This window comes from Tympanuchus pallidicinctus, unplaced genomic scaffold (assembly GCF_026119805.1).
Source record: "Tympanuchus pallidicinctus isolate F22 unplaced genomic scaffold, pur_lepc_1.0 scaffold26, whole genome shotgun sequence".
Taxonomy (NCBI): Eukaryota; Metazoa; Chordata; class Aves; order Galliformes; family Phasianidae; genus Tympanuchus; species Tympanuchus pallidicinctus.
The window spans coordinates 7,139,924-7,158,287 of NW_026294743.1; the positions used below are offsets into that span (position 1 = coordinate 7,139,924).

The window sequence follows — 18,364 nt, forward strand, 5'->3', positions numbered from 1 at the left end:
TTTTGCAAGTAGGAAATGTCCCCACCAATTTAAGTGGTAGCAGAGTTAAACAAGTGACTGCAGCGCTTGTGAAGTTTAGAGTGGTTGTGTTAAGATAATAGCATTTCTAAAATCCATTGAATTGGCACAAAAAAAACCTGAACAAACAAGCATCAAACCAAAATGCAAAGGAAAATGTGATCACTATTGTACACTTTTTTCCTTCCAGTTCCCAAGGAGATACAGATCTTCGGTTAGCTGCTCCACCTGGGTCACAGAGGCCAAAACTGGTTTGAGATGACGCTAAGTCAGAAGTGGATGAAAAATTTCTCAGATTGGCACTGGAAGGAAAGGTCAGTTGTTAATTGCATGGATGATGCTAACATCTTGAGCAAGATTCAAATCTCAGTCCTTGGTTGATTTGGTTTACACTACCACAACTGCAGCCTAATCTGTTGAAGAAAGTGAAAATTGTTTTTCTATTCATAATGCAAGCTGTTTAGTACAGAGCTTTCTTCATATATTTATGTACATCCCCGATTATAATTTCTGGATTGACAATTGTTATGTAAATAATAAATAATACTGGAAGGAGACATCACCACAACTGCTTTACGTGAGAAGAACTTGGCTCATGTTGATTGGAAGTATATTTGGTTGCACAAAATGAGTTATGATGAGTGTTTAACAACAAAAAATCAAAGTTAATAGCATACATAATACCAGAGGATATAATTTAGGGGAGCTGATGTGTTTCAGATGGTCATACAGCTGTATTTTATTTATTTATGCGAAGATTTTTGCTACTCACAATGCTAATTAATAATCACTTGAAACAATAGGATTAAAAGTAGTCAAAATTCAGACCAAGTGAGTTTTAAGCCATATCAGCAGTGGCATTTTGCCCTCAGATTTCTGACTAACTAGGCAGAAGGGTAGCATGAATTTGTAATTATTTCTTTGTTTGCAAGGTTAAGTCTGCATTCTTGGATAGAATAAGAGGAATTCACTATATGGCAGGGCATTCTTTTTAAAAAAAGTTAAAAAAGTTAAAAAAAGAAAGTGGAACAGTGGATGTTAGCAGTTACTGTTATCGTGTTCTTACTGACTTCATTGTAAGTAAGAGAAACTACCATTAAATCATGACTCGTGAAATTCCTTAGGCACATCCGTGACTTTAAAGAGACCCTTAAATACTTTAGGCATATGTATCCAATATGGTACCCTCCCATTGCCTGCAGTCTGTTTTACCAAAATTTGAAACTGTAGTGAAATAAGGACAATACACGAGGAAATTATTAATTAATTTATTTATTTTTAAATGAAGTAAAAGGTCAATACAATTCATATTCTTGCTTGAAAGCATTGTGTCTGAGTAGATTGAAAAAGGTAGAAGTTATTTATCAGTCTTAGCTTATTTCTATATAAATGAAAGCAAATTAAAGAAGGAAAAAAAAATAAAAAGGCATTTTTATTGAAATGGTACTTGTATGTATATAGGGAAGACAAACAGCTGAAGAGGAAAAAGAATCTGCATACATTCATATGTTCATGTATTGGCAACATTTGATTTCAGATGTTCTGTTTTAAAATGTTTTGTGAAAGATTTTGCAAAGCCCTGACAAAGCCCCAAGAGAAACTTAATTTGGCTTTGTTTTGTTCATCTCTGGAAGAGTCCAGAACAATGCTCAAGAAACAGTCAGTTATGAGATGGGGACTAGTGTCACCTCCTTTTGTTTAGCTGCTGTTTAGTGTGTCTGCCATCCCTGGAATTGGAGACAACTATGTTTTCCAAGTAGTGGCTAGCAGGGGGAAATGTCTTTTTCCCCTTCTGATTTGATGCTTTAAGCAGGGGCTAGGGAGGCCAGCCTACTCTCTTTTTTGCTGCTGCCCCCACTTTTTGCTGCTATGTCATGCCTTGCACACCCTCATGAAGCAATCACACTAGGAAGCCCAGTTTTTGTCCTCAAGCTCATTTATCCTTTTTTTTTTTTTTTTCCTCTTTTCTTCTCTAAGTTGTTAAATAACACAAAGCTTACTTGAACTTTACATAAAATTATACCATTTAAGAAGACATAAATGTGAGAGGGCCAGTGAAAATAGGATAACAATTTTGTAGAAATCTCCTATTTAATATGAACTCTTTTCCCCTCTTATTTATCAACCTTGAATGTCATTTCAACTTAAAGTAATGGGGGATTTGCAAATCTTGCCACCCCTTCCTCTTTTCATGTGTGGGATGAGACAGATTTCTAGCTTTTTTTTCCCATAACGCTGATGTTTTATAGCACCTGTGAAGACAAAACTGAAAGAAATCAAACTGGTACAGCTGACAGTAATGAACACATTTGTAGTAGTTTGCCCGTTTTTGTTGCATATCTGGCTGAAAGTGTAATTCCTGGTACTGTTACAAGGTAATGATGAATGCTGTGTTGTAGTGATGTGGTAGAAAATCACCAGAATCATCACCACAAAAAGTAGGTTTTGAATGAGCAAGTTTTTAGTCTTCAATTCATCTAAATGGAGTGATATTTTCTATCAGAAGGGCTATGCAAATTAACGTGCTCTGGTGAGTGCAGAATATAGTCAGAACAAGATGGAAAATATGTATGCTTAGACTATGAGTAGCAGAATCACTACACAAACAGTGATTGCTATGAAAGTCATTAGGACATAACTATTCATAGTAGCATGCTTTTCACTGGTATTTATTTTGACATTTCATCTAAAATATTTTAAAGAAAAACCATTTAAGAAAAACAGCTTTAAAAAAACTTTGCAGCAAAGTAAAAATGTACAAGGAGTCTCTGAGGGGGAATTTTTCACCATTTTTCTTCTACTTTTTGTTTTCTGTTTGGTATTTTTTTTTTTTTTTTTTTTTTTTTGACATGTCACTTTTCAAAGTGTATTATTATTTTTATAGGCAGGACTTATTATTTATGAAATGAAAATTTTGTGAATCTTCCTGTGGATTCAGAGGCACATAGAACAAACTGGTGAATGTTATTAAATGGAAATTTGTGTAAAGTCGTTGTTATAAATAAATGGTGATGACTTTTATTTATATTTTATATGCATTCATGTAATATTCAGTATTTTGGTAAAAGGGTTTCAGAACTTGAAAATCTGGAAATATCATTTTTCCTTTTTTTTTTTTAATATATACAGATTTTCCCTCTGTTAATTGATACAGATACTTTTCTGTGACTTCCTAATTGAGAAAGCAGCAGTAACCCACCTTCTCTAAAATATCAGAGAAATTTGGCTTGTTAAATCTAAATTTATGTGAACATTTTGCATAGCTCTAGGAGGTACGACTGGGGTTCATCAAAAGAAACTAGCAGAGAAACATGTTCAATACAAGAATCTAATTCTTCATGTAACGAGCAATTAAGCGGTGAAAGCTTTTGCTCAGAATGCTCTAAGTGCTAAATGCTAACATAGGTTTGAAATCAACCTGACGATTTCTTGAAAGAAGAAACCTAGCAGAGGGACATATAATGCTAGAGAAATACGTTTAAGAGTTTGAGGGGAATCTCCTGGACTGCAACATTTTAGGGGATAGGTGAAGATTTGGTCACTGTATGGCTCTTCTTCTATCCTCGTATTCTTAACTAGATAGTTATCAAATCTCAAAGCTATCAGCTAAATTAACTTTTGATTAGACCAATTGCTATTCCTTTTACTTTTTTAGGAATGGTAAATTCTTAGTTCATAATAGAGTTAAAATAGCTTAACAACATAAGGGTGGATGTAAGAAAAAAATCTTGCACCGTGAGGGTGTTGAGGCACTGAAACAGGTTATCAAGTGTTGTGGCCGATGCCCTGTCCCTGGAGACCTGGGCAACCTGATGTAGCTGTAGTGTCCCTGTTCGTTGCAGATGAGTTGGACTACATGGCCTTCAGAAATCCCTTCCAACTCCAAGGATTCAATGATTCTGTAATAGGAAAGAATGTTCTGTATTTCTAGAAAAGACGATGTGCATAAGCCAAAACTTGCATTTGTTCTCTAAGGACAAAGCAGTGATTTATTGAAGAATAGATAAATATCGAAAAGTTTGATATTATTACCTAGAAACAATTCTAAAACCACATTCTAGTACACTAGAAAATCTCATTTTCTATACTAAAGACTACAAAGTGCTTAAAATTCAGTGTGTTTTATGGTTTTGATTTTTTTTTTTTTTTTTTCATTTAGATTGATAATGAAAAATCTATATCATTCATTGAAAATTTCTCTCTTGGATCCATGCCCCCAAGAACATCAGCAACAAAATGATGTGGGAATTTAAAATTTCATTTCTCAGAAATATAACTTCTGAAATTCACTTGCTATGAATATTAATCTTAATGAATATTTTTGGTAATGTAAAAGCCTATTAAAGAACAAGTATTCATAGCAATTAATGGAAGTGTAGAGTTCCTACAAAAATATTGAAAGCCATGAAATATCCTCCTAAATTAATCTGACCTGTTATATTGAAGAATCTATTAGAAATTCATTTTAATCCAGGGCCTGTAGCAAGTCTTCAAATTAGTATTTGGCAATATGCTGCTGGGTTACCATTACATTACAAGTCTTGGAAAGTAAAAGATGTATTTTCTTTCTTTTTCTTCAAATAAAACTCACAGGAGAAGTCCTCACTCAGAGAAGATATGATTTTTGTTACTGAAAGTAAAGGCCTGTTTTGGTTCTGTGGTTTAGAGAGGACATGTCTTAAGCTCTCTTGTCAAACCAGAAGTTTTTTTTTTGCTTTCTACATCTACAAATACGAAGTCTAGAGATGGCTATCACCAAATTTGAATGTAGACACAGCCGTTCATCCTTATTAAGAGAATGAAGAAAGAGATGGAAACATAGTCAGAAGAGTTAGATTCAAAACTGAAAATTTTCTTTTAATTGTAGATATGAGTACAGACATGCCTTAATGTGGTAGCTTTATCACAAGGTCTCAAGCACCTACAAGTTTCCTCGAGGTGTTTCCTTATTTATTTCATTTGATAGAAACATTTGTAATTTTCTCTGCTCCAGTGCTCAGCATATATTCTTCTTTGTACAGTGTGTATTTTCTTTTGTATCCATAATCCACATACATATGCCTGGTAATACATCTGACTTCTTATTCAAACATGAAGGCTGAAAATATCTCCCGTGCTCCCTTTAGGTGATACAGGTACAGAATATTAAAACACAAACAGTGTATTGAAGGCAGCTTACTATATTTCTAATTGAGAAAATGTTATTTTTGTCACACACATGTGTGTAACCGACAAGTTTGATGCGTGCCTGGGAGCCAGGAACATGGTGCAGCTTGCAGACCTCACTGGAGCACCAGGGAGAGAGCAGCAGGAGGAAACACACCAGTAAGAAAACTCTAGAAAAGACATAGGGACCTGCTACAATACTGCTTCTGCCCAGAGAGACTCTTTGGATGATGGCCAAATGCAACCTCCCAACCCACACCATTCTTTAGAAAGGCTGATGCTTTGACCTTGGAGTCAATAGGGTACCTGGGGAGTGACTGTGGCAATAGTGACAGGTACTAGTATGTTTTCTCTTATAATAATTTAAATTCTATTGTTAATGAGACTTTTCATTCCAGTTAGATTATTTGGGCAATTAGCTACTTTAAGCACAAATTGGGATTCTTGGCTCCATATATTTGTTACGTTCCCTTTTGTTCTCTATAGGATATTAAACTTCAAATGTCCAGCATTAAGTACCCAGTATTGGTCCTCCGTCACAAGTGGAGAAACAATAAAATGAGTCATACAGGGAGTTTGAACTAAATCTAGGATTAGAGATCGCTGGCTGCTACTTCGCTCTAACTCATTTATTTATACTTCTTTATGAATTTAAACACAAACGTATACAAAATAGGATGAAGTAAAAATAATTCTTTAAATAAGAAAGAAAACATCGCAGATTTCTTTCTTTCTTTTTTTTTTTTTTTTAAGAAGAAGTTTAAAGCAAGTATTTTGTCTAGGATAACAGAATGATAGAAGCTGTAAAGCAGATATCAAGTATAAAAATTGTCCTTCTTGATCACAGCATTCAATGCTGTTAAGCATGAAGATAAGTAAGAGGCCTAAAGGGTAAACGCACTAATGATTATAACATCCAAAATACTCCTCCATGATTGAAAAGATGGTGAAAAGACAGAGTGTATTTTTTTCCATGTAGAGATGCAAGTGATAGCAAGCAACAGCACTAAACATAAATGGATAATTTATATTCTCAGTGCATAGTTTACATACCATTTTTCTTTCTCGATGCAGATATACCAGCACATACCAAGATGTCTCCAAATACATGAGAGAAGAACAGAAGTTACATCCAATTTCACAGTGTAAAAACTGCTCACGTTCTGGAGAGGCATGGACGACGAGTCTTGTTCTGTCACTCAAATCACAGGGCTGAAAACCAGGGCTGTTCCCACACTGACCTTCACTGGGATATCAATGTAAGTAACAGATGGCCACTACCAGCATGTGCTGTATGATTCTGACACTTCACAATAAGCACAGGTGCCAAGTGCCAACCCTCTGTGCTAGTTCTAGGCAGATTTGGCCTCTGGGAATGATAGTGATTTTCTCCAGTCAGAAGATTCAGCACCAGTAGTTTCAGTTGAATTATCACCAGAGACTCGGTGTGAAACCACCTTCCTCTTTTGTTCATTAGGGGAATTTCGTCTGAGCATTAAAGAATGATGACATTCTCAGAAAGTGAGCTGAGCTCTTTTCTCTTGTAACTTCTGACAGTGGAGTGCTTAAACAGTACTCCAGAAAGTTTGGGTTAATTTTACCTGAGATATTACTATTTTCCACACGTGTTCATGCTGAAATTTTGATAATTTGGCTGATTAATTCAATACTTTAATTTTGCAGCACAGTTAGTATGATCACAAGCTGTCTCTTCAACCCATATTGATATTTTTACAACATAGCAAGATGATCAGATCATGTCAGAATTAAGAATGACATTGTTATCAATGATGAGGCGAATAAAAAAGGAGATTCCTTTATAAGTGCAAGAATTTCAGAATTTCCTTTTTGTGCCATTCTATTTTACCCCAGTGGCCTTTTTTTTTTTTTTTTTTTTTTTTTTTTTTTTTTTTTTTTCCCTACTGATTTCAGTGCTTTATTCTTGTCTCGCAGAAATCATAAACAACGATCAATTTAGTTAGATGAAATTTCTCCTTTTAGGACTTTTGAAGCACAAAAAATCAGCAATTGCTCAGAATTCCTTCTGGAGTGCAGTGAGATTCAAAGTTTACTGTAATTTCACTACGCTTAATCATACTATCATCAGGACAGGTAAGCATCCAATTGTTATATTGTGTAAGTTTGGATGAAATACTACAAAATAGCCACTTTCTATTTTTGAAATAGCAGATTTCCAGCAGTTATATTTCCAAGTCCTCTTTACATCTTAAACAGTATTTTAAATACATTCAAATACTTTAGCCAGCTCTAATCACAGTCCAGTGGTGGATATGACTTAATGCATACATATTTGTGATGCAGGATCACATTATGTCTTCTATGCAAAATGTATTTAGTTTTTTCCCCCACAAATATATATATGTATTTAATTATACATATATATGAATATTACATATATAAATTGAAGAAAGTAATTCTATGGTAAGTTAAAAAGAAATAAAAGATAGTGAGAGTTTGACAGCTCCTGAAATAAATGAGTTTTCAAAGTATTTAAAATATGGAGGAACAAATTTATTCTACAGGCTCTTGCCATTTTTCCTGATTCCCAGAAATATCTGTTCACAAACCTTTGATCTCACTAATTAAAAGGCAATGAAGTCTGAACCTCCTGGTTGTGTGCAGATGACTGAGCCCTTAATCCATGTCTCCAGTTCTTGAACACCTGTTCTGCACTGCATTCTGAAGGGAAAATGTGGTGTCTTCTGCTAGTATAGAAGAATGAATAGATTAAGCAATTCTAAAACAGCTTAAAAGACATTTCTTTAAAAAAAAAAAAAAAAAAAAAAGATTTACAGAAGTCCTTGAATCATGTTTGAAGAATCATGAGACACAATTCCCATGGAAGATATATAAGAACTCTGTTATTGCAACTGACCTTTAATTAACAGTTAATATTTCTTGTTCATGGAAATTAATTAAAATCAGAGCTTAACAGAAAATGTGCTCTGCCCTTCCTGTAACTATCTCCTTTTTCTCTATTATCTATGTTGTACCGTCATTTAAAATATTGTCTCTTATTACCTTCCTGCACCAGCACAAGCAATACAGCTCCACTGAAGTGCATAAAGTATATAAATCTCTTATCAAGAGAATAAGTGTTTCAGTTGGATTCAGTATTGCACAGTTGTGGAGGAAGACAGGGATGCAGTGGCAGAAGTGGACCTGAACCTGGCCCCTGATAGAAGATGCTCAACCACCTTCAGTATAGGCTCTCAGCAAAGGCTTAGCTGTCCTGTTCATTTCTTCTTCATTTTTGCTAAGTTGTTGTACGTGGAACTGGACAGTTCTATTAAAAAAATTTGAGATGTCATAGCTTATATGACATACATCTGTGATCCCAAATGATATATTCATTTTCCAGCTTCCTGAAAGACTGTGTATAAAACGTCTAATGTTTCAGAAGAAGAATTTTAAGGCATTTTTTTGGATGAGTTAGCAACAGCTTAGGTATTTATTATTCATTTTATATTTCACTCACACCAAACATAGGAGTCCCTTTGAGTTTCTGGCTAATACATTCCAAAGTCCCTTGGCCATCCCAGTGAAAAAGAAATCCGCTTTCAGACTTCACAATTTGCAAAACCTTGGCAAAAGTAAACCTACATGTCAACCCGATAGAGTTAAGAAATAATTTTCCTTTTTCTTCTGGCTTTGACTGATCTTTTTCTGGTCCGTCAATGGTGTTTACAGTATTTTTTAAATAGCTGGATAAAGAATCTAGCCCTCAATAGATTTTTAATAATGATAGATAAAAAATTAAAAATCCAGCTTACCTCTGCTTTCATTTCTAGTACTTTCACATTAGTTTTTCAAGAAACTACAAAGAATTGGAGAATTCGTACGGATGTCAGCATAATTCATTTTTATAGTTCATCACGCTATTGTGATTGTCATACTGAGCCTTTGCATTGTACATAGATATTTGATCCTCTTGTCACTTTCCTAACAGTTCCACATTCTTTCTTTTTGCTTCACTGCTCCTAAGTCATAGTTTGTCAGTACTTTGTCAGGGCTGGACTAACAGAGCTGACTAACAGAGCTGGATACCTGGATTCTATTCTGGCTGTTTCAGCAGTTGAAATTTTTTTTGAGGGGGAGGGGCATCTGTAGCTATTATGTCTGTGAGTTAGAAATTAATTTTGCACACAATTTCACATATTTATTTTTTTGTTTGTTCATTTTTACCAGCCCCTAAGTAACAGATCTAGTTATTTATTTATTTATTTTTCATAATGTCCCTTTGAACTCAAAGTTCTCCTATTCAGAAATTCAGTCCAAGAGGAGAAAGGCCAGTTCCATCAACAGGTACAACATTGCAATTCTGTCCTTTCAAGGAATGTTCTTTAATGTTTCAAATGGTTTGTCACTGAATTCCTTCCACTTCTCCAACATCTGTACTACTCATTATTGTGTATCACATAGACTATTGATAAGGGTTTTGAGGAAACTAAAGCCAAATTGAAAAGCAACAGATGAAAGGAATTTGATTTTTGCTTTCACGTGAAGGAGGGAATCTCTATGTGAAGGAAGTTGTCTGTAAAAAGATTCAGACAATATAATCAGCGTTAGCGTGTCTTCACCTCTTATTAAATTAGATATCAAACTGTATTTTGGAATAGCCAATAATTCTTCCATACTAAAGCAAGGTGTGCCCACAATCTATGAAATATTTTAGAAATAGAAATAATAATAACAATAATAATGATAATAAAATCTTTTTCCTGTAACCAAACATGCTTGTCCAGTGAGGTATATTCTTCTCAAGCATGTTAAAAGTCTCTGCCAGAATCTTTATCCCTTTAACATTTGCAAAAGTTTTTGCTTCTGTCCTCATGAGTCCTGTTGTTTTGTTTAAAGCTGGAAAGGGTAAATGTTGGTGCAAACTCATTTGCATCAGAAATACCAAGCTGATCACAAAGTAATCTAAGAACAAATACTCAGGGCTCCAGAACACGTAATTAGCCATATTCTGTTTCAGTGTATAATAAGTGAAAGCCAAATCCATAGTCACGTAGCTAAGGCCACATCCTAGAAGTTGAGAGGATATGTTTTGTTAAGAAGTTTAGGTTTAAGTATTTTATATATTGTGAGTCATTCATGACTAAATTGAAAGCTAATTTAACTCACTACTTATGACTTTGATTAACAGAAAGTAAAATGAACTTGAAACAAGACCTTTGTTCCAAATAACCTTAAGTGTTATTTGTTAAGAAAATCTGAATGAAGCAGCTAGATATTATGAAACATTACAGCTAATTCAGTAAAATCAGTAAGTTTACAAAATAAATGATATTTGATTGTAAAAGATAATTCCTTTTGACTACTTCCAGGACAAGGAGGTCTAAGAGATACAGTATGCAGAGCAATCTGATGGATACAAAAAAAGAAATTTCTCCTTTGACTATGGAGGAGACTGAGGCAGCTGATAGCTCTGTGTCCAGTCTATCCTCTTGATACAAATACAAGGCCTACTTACCCCTACTGACAGAGCAGTAAGGAACTTGTTTCAAAATAAGATCAAGATTAATTTTTTCTGTCTCCAGAGTAGCTGTCTTCTTTTGAAGTAATGCGTTCATCTCTGAGGACAGAAATGCATACATTAAGAGTTACTCGTGTTTATTTTTCTTCCAAAACAACTAAGCCATAGAACCGTTATTCTCTCCTCTTGCTTGCTTTCTGTGACCACTGTCCAGGCTACTATTGAGAATTTCAGTGTGAATTTAGGGTGCGCTGAGCTGAGAAGGCCTTTTGCATTCACCTTGTCTGAGGAATCCAGACAGTTGAGTTTCTCAAGGAAAAGCAAGTTTGCTTCATGCAAAGAATCCTGAGCAAGAGTGGCTTTCAAATAAGCAGAACGGCACATATTTAAAACTACATTTAATATCAGATTTTTTAAAGGGAGTCTGGCTCCCAGAATTCAAATAAAATGTCAAAGTAGAATGTACTACCATCGATTTCAAAGGGAGGTTAAGTGCTTTTTTTAAGTGCTAACTTGCATTAAGTACTTATGTGCATCATCTTAAAATAATAAAAAAACATGTCTAAGTTGTTGTTACTTTGCAGACATTCCCATTGACTTACAAAACAGTACCCTTAACAAGCCCAGCTGGAAGTGATTCAGTCCAGCTGGTGGTAATATGGATCTGCTACCTCCAGTTTCTTGGGGCTTGTGTGCTGCTAGCTGGACTTCGTTTGCTCTTATGGACCATTTGGATGTGGAGTACTACCTTAGGTGTGATGATTAGATTACCCTGTCTAGCAAGGGTTTCTTAAGGTATGCAAGGCTTCTTCCTGATGAAGGTAGGGGTAATTCTTGTTGCTGAGTTTACTGTGAGAGGAGATTAAATATTTCATTCTGTTAAGATGCTCTTTATCATTATCATAAGGTATGTGTGAGTGGATATAGTGCTTTCAAATCATAAAATCTAAGTGTTTATTTTTAAATAAAGCTAATATTCCATTCTATTTTGATGCTCCAATTTATTGTAAAGAAATTTCTTACATACTTTGTTCACTGATGTAAGTAACTTTTTGTGAAGTCAGTGAAACAGAGTTACAAGGACTTCACTGTTTTCCATTGTTGTGCCATTTTATCTGTAAAGCTACTCTTTTATATTTCAAGTTAACTAATTTTAGAGATATGGGCCTCTTCAGTATGCTTATGCAGTAGCTAGGTATGTAAAACATATATGATGTAGTATTAATTGTTTATTTGTCCCCTATTCCATAGTTTATAATTATTCAAAGCTCTTTCTAGCCTCATTTTTTTTTTTTTTTTTCCTAAGATACTTGTGAAAAAAAAGCACAAATGTGTGCCAAGTTTATCTGAAGTTTTTCTGAGTTTTTCTGTTGGGTGCTGTAAGTACCAAATAAACACGGATAAAAGCAAAAGCAGGTAGCTTAGGATAGTCTATATATGGCTTTATGTAATATATTTCAAACAACTGTCAGGATGTAAGCCAGAAGTTAATTGCAATTCATTTGTTGAAATATATTTTCTGTGCATGCTTTGTTTCTTTATATAAAAACAAATGTGTTTGTTAGATTTTTTTATATATTAATGTATGTTTAAAAGTGCTGTATCATTGGAAGTTTTTTATGTTATTTTTCAGACTTAATAAAAGGCATGGCTAGTGCTGACGAAAAGAAATTGTAGTGAAACGAAGTTGATAGTCTGCTTTTGAACGGTGTAGCACTGGATCAGAGTTCATCTATTGAAACCTTTACTCCAAATGATCAACTGATGTACAGGATTTTTGCACCGTGTTTTGTCCTGCAAAGGTAATATATGGGCTTGACCTGGGTGTATTTCACTGAACCTTTCATTTTCATGGCTCACCAGTGAAGCTTACAATGAAGATATATTTCTTATTTGCTACTGAGGTTTTTTTTCGGGTAGAAACGTGTTGTCTTATGCTTCTGCTTTTGAAGAAAGATATATCAGCCTTGTTAAAAAACATTTAAGTTCAAGTTTAAAATAGTGTTTTGTTCCATAGAAAGAGCTCATTAAAACTGTGAGGGCAATAATGTATTCCTGGTCTGCTGCTTGAATTTTTGATGCTGAAATCTCTCCTACAAAGCATCTATTATTTATAATAGACTGTTTATGGATTGAATCCTGGGAAGTATATGTCATGGACAAGTTCAGTTAAGTGTAGAGATTTACAGTCTTGTATTTAAACTTATCTCAGTAGTCATGACTGTATGTTATTCTTTAGATTCTTTTCTTAAAAGGACATTATGTGTGAAACAGCTGTTCATCTCAGTTTAGAAAGTAATGAATTTAATTAGTGAATGGAGTTTACGAATGCATAGAAAACTGTTAAGATAATATTTCTGCGTTAGAAGAACATTTCTCCCTCCTGTAATTGCAAAGCTATTACATATAGATTTATTTTACCATTTAAGTATGAATCTTGTATTGGCAAAGCGATACATAAATGTGGAAAGTTATATTGAATCAGGAGCATACTAGAGATGCAACTGTGACTCACACAAGACAAATAGCCTTTTGAGTGCCTAATTCAGAAAGGACCTAACCAAGAGCAAGACTGTGCTAATTGGCAAACATTGTCTCCTCAATTCTTAGACAAGCAAATGCCAGTACATTAGCCTGGCTTTGGCATAGAGGTATGTGTAGTGATGCTAATTCTTGGATGGGAATAGTAGCCCGTTAAAAATTCATAATGCTCGATTAGATCAAAAGCAGATGCAGCTTTTTTTTTTTTCCTTTTAATCCCAGTGTATTCCTAAACAACAGAGTTGCTTTAAGAGAATTAACACTGAATTACATAGGGGTGAAGCTGGAAGGCACTTCTGGAGGTCCAACCCCTGTTCAAGCAGAGTCATCCAGAGCTTATAAAGAACTCCAAGGAGGAGACTCTACAACCTTTCTGGACAATCTCTCTGTGCCAGTGTTCCAGCACCTGCTCAACACAGAATTGCTTCCTGATCTTCAGGAATAATCTCCTTTGTCCCAGTTTGTGCCCATTATCACCTGTTCTAGCACTCTGCAGCACTGAAAAGAGCCCAACTCTGTCATGTGTGTGCTCTCCCTTTAGGTGTTTATAGAAATTGATGAGATCTCTCTCTGGATAGGCGACAAATTTAGAGAATCTTACATTAAAGACAATGTGATTTTCAGCTAATAATTCCACACAAAATGTTGTTTTGATTTTTTTTTTAAAGAATGCTACTTTATGATAAAAAAAAAAAATCTTAAACATATTTCAATTTTTACCTTCTCAGGAACAGTTTTTCACATTTTCACTCCATGCAAACAGTCACAGTACTATTACCTTCCCCAAATAGGATGACTCTTAAATCCACAATGGACTTGAAAAATTGTTTACTTTTATAACCAGCATTTGTTACATGCGTATTCATATGATGTGATTTTTTTTTTTCCTGTCAGATTTATCACAAAGTAAATTTTGCTAACATGATTACTTACAGGAAATGAATAAAACACTTTAGAAATGCATGTATTGCTTTTACTGAAATGAGTATTTATAAATATTTTTATTATATTTACCCACTTACTATTCTTAGCACTCAAAAGAACTTTTTAGTCTGCAGCAGCTATTATATGAATGTGGATGATTAAAATGATGTGATGATTTGCAGCTATGATATTAGTAAGCATAACTAATCATTACTCAAAGTAAAGCTTGATTTTTCTGAAATATTGCTTATTTGTCTGAACCTCAGCTGGAACTTACACACTGCAATTTTCCTCCCAAATAATTTGTTTGTGCTCAGTATAAACAGCTCATTAGGAGCCTCTGTCAGTGTACGTGATTAGTTGAACCACAAACCTGAAGTCAGGCTATGGTGTGGCAGACTGATAACCTGCATATTTGTATTCACGCTGCTAGATGTTCGAGTGCAGTGACATCTCCTTGTGGGCAAGGCTGTGATATATGTTCTCTGCACAGAATTTACAAAAGTTGATAAATCTACAACTGGAGTTTTCTTCTCTAGAGTTCAGGCATTGCATACTTGCATGTAAACAGTTGTTCAGTTTGAACTTGAGAGGAATTCAAATATTTGACTCCAAAGATAGGATTAGTACCCTTTTTCTACATCAAATAGCTGTCTTCCTTTTCAGTATCTGCAATCCTCTTAATTTTCTTTTCCTTTCACATTGACCTAAGAGACATGAAGTGCCCTTGCTTAAAACTAAAAACAGCTCTTCAAATCTGACTCTTCTTCCAGATTCCCCCACTATTTTTTCAAGGACATGACTGCTGTTTTTGTGTTGGGTTTTCAGCTCACAAGGGATCACCACTTGTAGAGGAAAAAAGATCACCTAATCCAACTGTTTACAGGTGCACGTTGGGAGTGGTGCTGGGTACAAGGTGAGGGAAAGAGGTTCAAGAAAATATGTTCCTGGAAGAAAGGAAGGTGGATTTTGTACTTTCTCAGCTGCTGACTCAGCAACTTAAGGATGCTTAAATATGGGCATAATGCTCTTTGGAGCTGGAGATACCATTCTTAAAAAGCCTGAGCAGGTCTTCTACTCCTTAAAACACACTGTTTTGTATGCTTATGAGAACGATAATGAAATCTGAAAGTGCTTCTGATAGATATTTTTTAAAACTGAAGTTGCTTACTTGGCCAGTTAATAAGATTCCATTAACATCCTGAAATAATGAAATATTTTATTAGGCAATGCTCAGCAGAATTGCCTCACTGCTGTTAAAAATATTTATAAAATGAATCTGAAGGGCATTGTAGCCCATTAATGTCATCTCTTGTGACATATTATCAGGACAACATACTACAATCTTATGTTATTTAGCAAAAACTATCAGCTAATGCCAGAACCTAGCAGGGTCTGTGTGTAATTATTTAGCTAAGTTGACTTCTAATGCAGAGAATAAGAAAAGGACAGCTTACTCTAGAAATATATTATTCTTTTTATTATCCATATGTACTTATATATTTTAAACAGGAAGGGGAAAAAGCTATTAAATATAGCAGGAAGGAAAGTATAAAAACATTAATTCTAATGGATTGATGAGAAAAGACATTTTAAAACTGTTAAATGGAAATCTATGCATATTTGTTGGGCTTTAGTCCTCAAAAAATTTCATGGTATTATGCCCACCATAGTATAAAACATTATTCATCCTGTGGATTTACTACATTATTTCCTTGTGATAGTATGTGATTATACTCGAGGAAAAATCAGATGGGGAAAAAAAACAGTGTTCAGTGGGCAAACAGGTGGTGCACAAGAAAACTCCAACCTTCACTTACTTTTCTGTCTGCAGTTTTTTGGCGCGATCTCAGAATCTGGCTCCAGCAGTGCTTACTGCTGGCTGTTCCCGTTCTCTCTCCTGTCTCTGGCCTCAGGTTTATGCTCGTCGTCTTGTATAGGTTCTGCAATTTGTGTTAGCCAGGGATACCGAACCACCATGAAAATGAATCACCTGCTGTGTTGGAGCAGCTTTCTGCCAAAAAAAGGGCACCGAAACAACCGAGCACAGGACAGGTGTGCGGGATGCACTGCCTCACTGCACTGAGGGGTTGGTTTTGGTGCTGGGGCTGGGTGTGACTCCCTCAGAGCTGCCCTCTCTGCCCTTTGACCTGGGGGAATTTCTGAATGTCTCTCTGGAGACCTCTTAATCAAGTCTGGAATAGTGCAAAGACTATATTGGAGGTAATTTGGTGCTGCTATTAATAATGTAGAATTTTTTTTTTTTTCCCAGATGGGGAGCATTTGACTTCAGCAGGACTAATAGGCTGAAGGATTGTTTCTTCTTTTAAGTGGTCTTGTTTAAATAAGCTGCGTTTGACAGAGAAGGCTACAGTGTACTCCTGTGTGTTTCCCAAGACTGCACAAGGATGTCTGGGCTATTTCCACTTTCTGCTGTTAGGTTAACTTCAAGGAGTTACAAGCATTAACAACTCCTTTGCTTTAAGAGCGCTGGCAAAGATTTCCGCTTCTCTCCCACTCCCTACCTTTAATCATACATTAGGATCTGGGAGGGCTAGCTAATAAACAGCTAATGCTGCATTAATATGACAAATGGATAGTATCCCTGAGTTACCTATGACAGAGAGAAAAGTCTGCATGGTGTACTGACAAGCAGAACATTTAGCTGTGTTGACATCACCTAATCAGATTGAGGAAAGGAGCATTTTCATTAAAGGTGGAGATAACTTTGAGGTATGCAAAGAAGAGCAAAAAGCAAGAGAATAAAGCTCACAGATTGAATGCATTTGTTGAGTGGAGTATACAGCTTTTTAACATAGGAATTAATACATTTCCAATGGTTAGTTACGACAAAATAAAATGTTGGATGCATGTCATAAACATGCTTGTATTTTTCCCTAGAGATCAGTTTCTGTCAGAAACTTAACCAAATATATTTCACTTCTTGTTTATTGTTTTGAACTCTTACATACTGCATTCAGTCCAGGAAGGTCATTCACAAGCAGTGAAGCACTTGTCATGCTGTTAAATAGTAACATGTACTGGGAAAGATGCTTTATCTGGATTATTGGAATGCTAACTAAAACAGGACTGTTCTTTCTTTATCTGTTTAACAGTCCTAAAATCTTCTGGCAGACATATAAGTTACTAAGTCTCTTGAAAAAACTGTCTTGTTTTGTTCAAAGATCTTTTGCTGACTGCTTCCAATCCAAGGTGTTCCTTGTGCTGATAGCATCTTGTTCTCCTAAATGAATTTCTTGTAAAAAGTTGGTGTCAGCTTTTTCTGTTTCAACAATTTTTTTGTAGTCATAACTTTCAGCCATTTATGTTCCACATTACAAATTCAATTATTTTATTTGCCATCATTCAACCTCTGTAATATTTGGCCATTTGATATACCATGCAATGTCATTGTGAAGATTTAGGGTAACTATAAAGAGAGCAACATATTCTGAAGCTATTTGTTTGGAGATGTTGATTTTTCAGAGTAGTTAATACATCAGTATAACACTTAGAAACATACTTGAACATTTTGCGTATTTTGACACTTTATCTTTCTAAAGCCAGGATAGCCCAGTTTCTCATTAACAGACTGCTGGTTTCTAAAGTTGCCAGTGTGGTATTTATCAATAACAATAATTCATTTTTGTTGTGATTTTTTTTTAATTGAAAGAAGAAAAGTTGAAGTGATAGAGATAATGCAGGTTTGGATCAATTACTATCAAAGGCAATGGCAATGTGAGATTCTTTTTTATCTTCCTTCTATGGTATGCTGACGTGATTTTAAAACAAACAAACAACCTGCAAACAAGCTGCTTTCTTTTTTGGCCTTGAAAAATTCTATTACTGACCAGTCATCATATCCAAATTTCCCTGCCTGATGGAATCTGACAGGATCGCAGCCTATGGGAATATGGCTGCAGGCCAATTAATTTTTTTGTTCTTGTCAGGCATACTCAAAAGGGTAAGGCCATCTGCTTTCCAGCAATTAGATACTCCCCTTTCAATTGTAATATACTGTGACTCAGATAATTTATTCATCCCAGGGTAAACGTATACATTTGCAGTACAGTGGAGATGAGGAGAACTTAGCATGACACAGGAATAAATAGCTCCAGTGTCTCTTGTCCACACAGCTCCTTAGCAGCTCGCCCACGCAGCCCCTGCGAATCAATGTGTCTTCCCACTTCCCTTCTACCGCTCTGGCATGTAAAA

The 18,364-nt window shown here is 35.2% G+C and overlaps 1 long non-coding RNA gene across 1 annotated transcript; it reads left to right on the forward strand.

Moving 5' to 3' along the window:
* Positions 1-11,390: 11,390 nt before the first annotated feature.
* On the forward strand, positions 11,391-13,912 carry LOC128084290 (uncharacterized). Its single transcript, XR_008208439.1, has 3 exons — positions 11,391-11,505; positions 12,318-12,486; positions 13,448-13,912. It is a non-coding gene; the product is annotated as an uncharacterized LOC128084290 (long non-coding RNA).
* Positions 13,913-18,364: the final 4,452 nt, after the last annotated feature.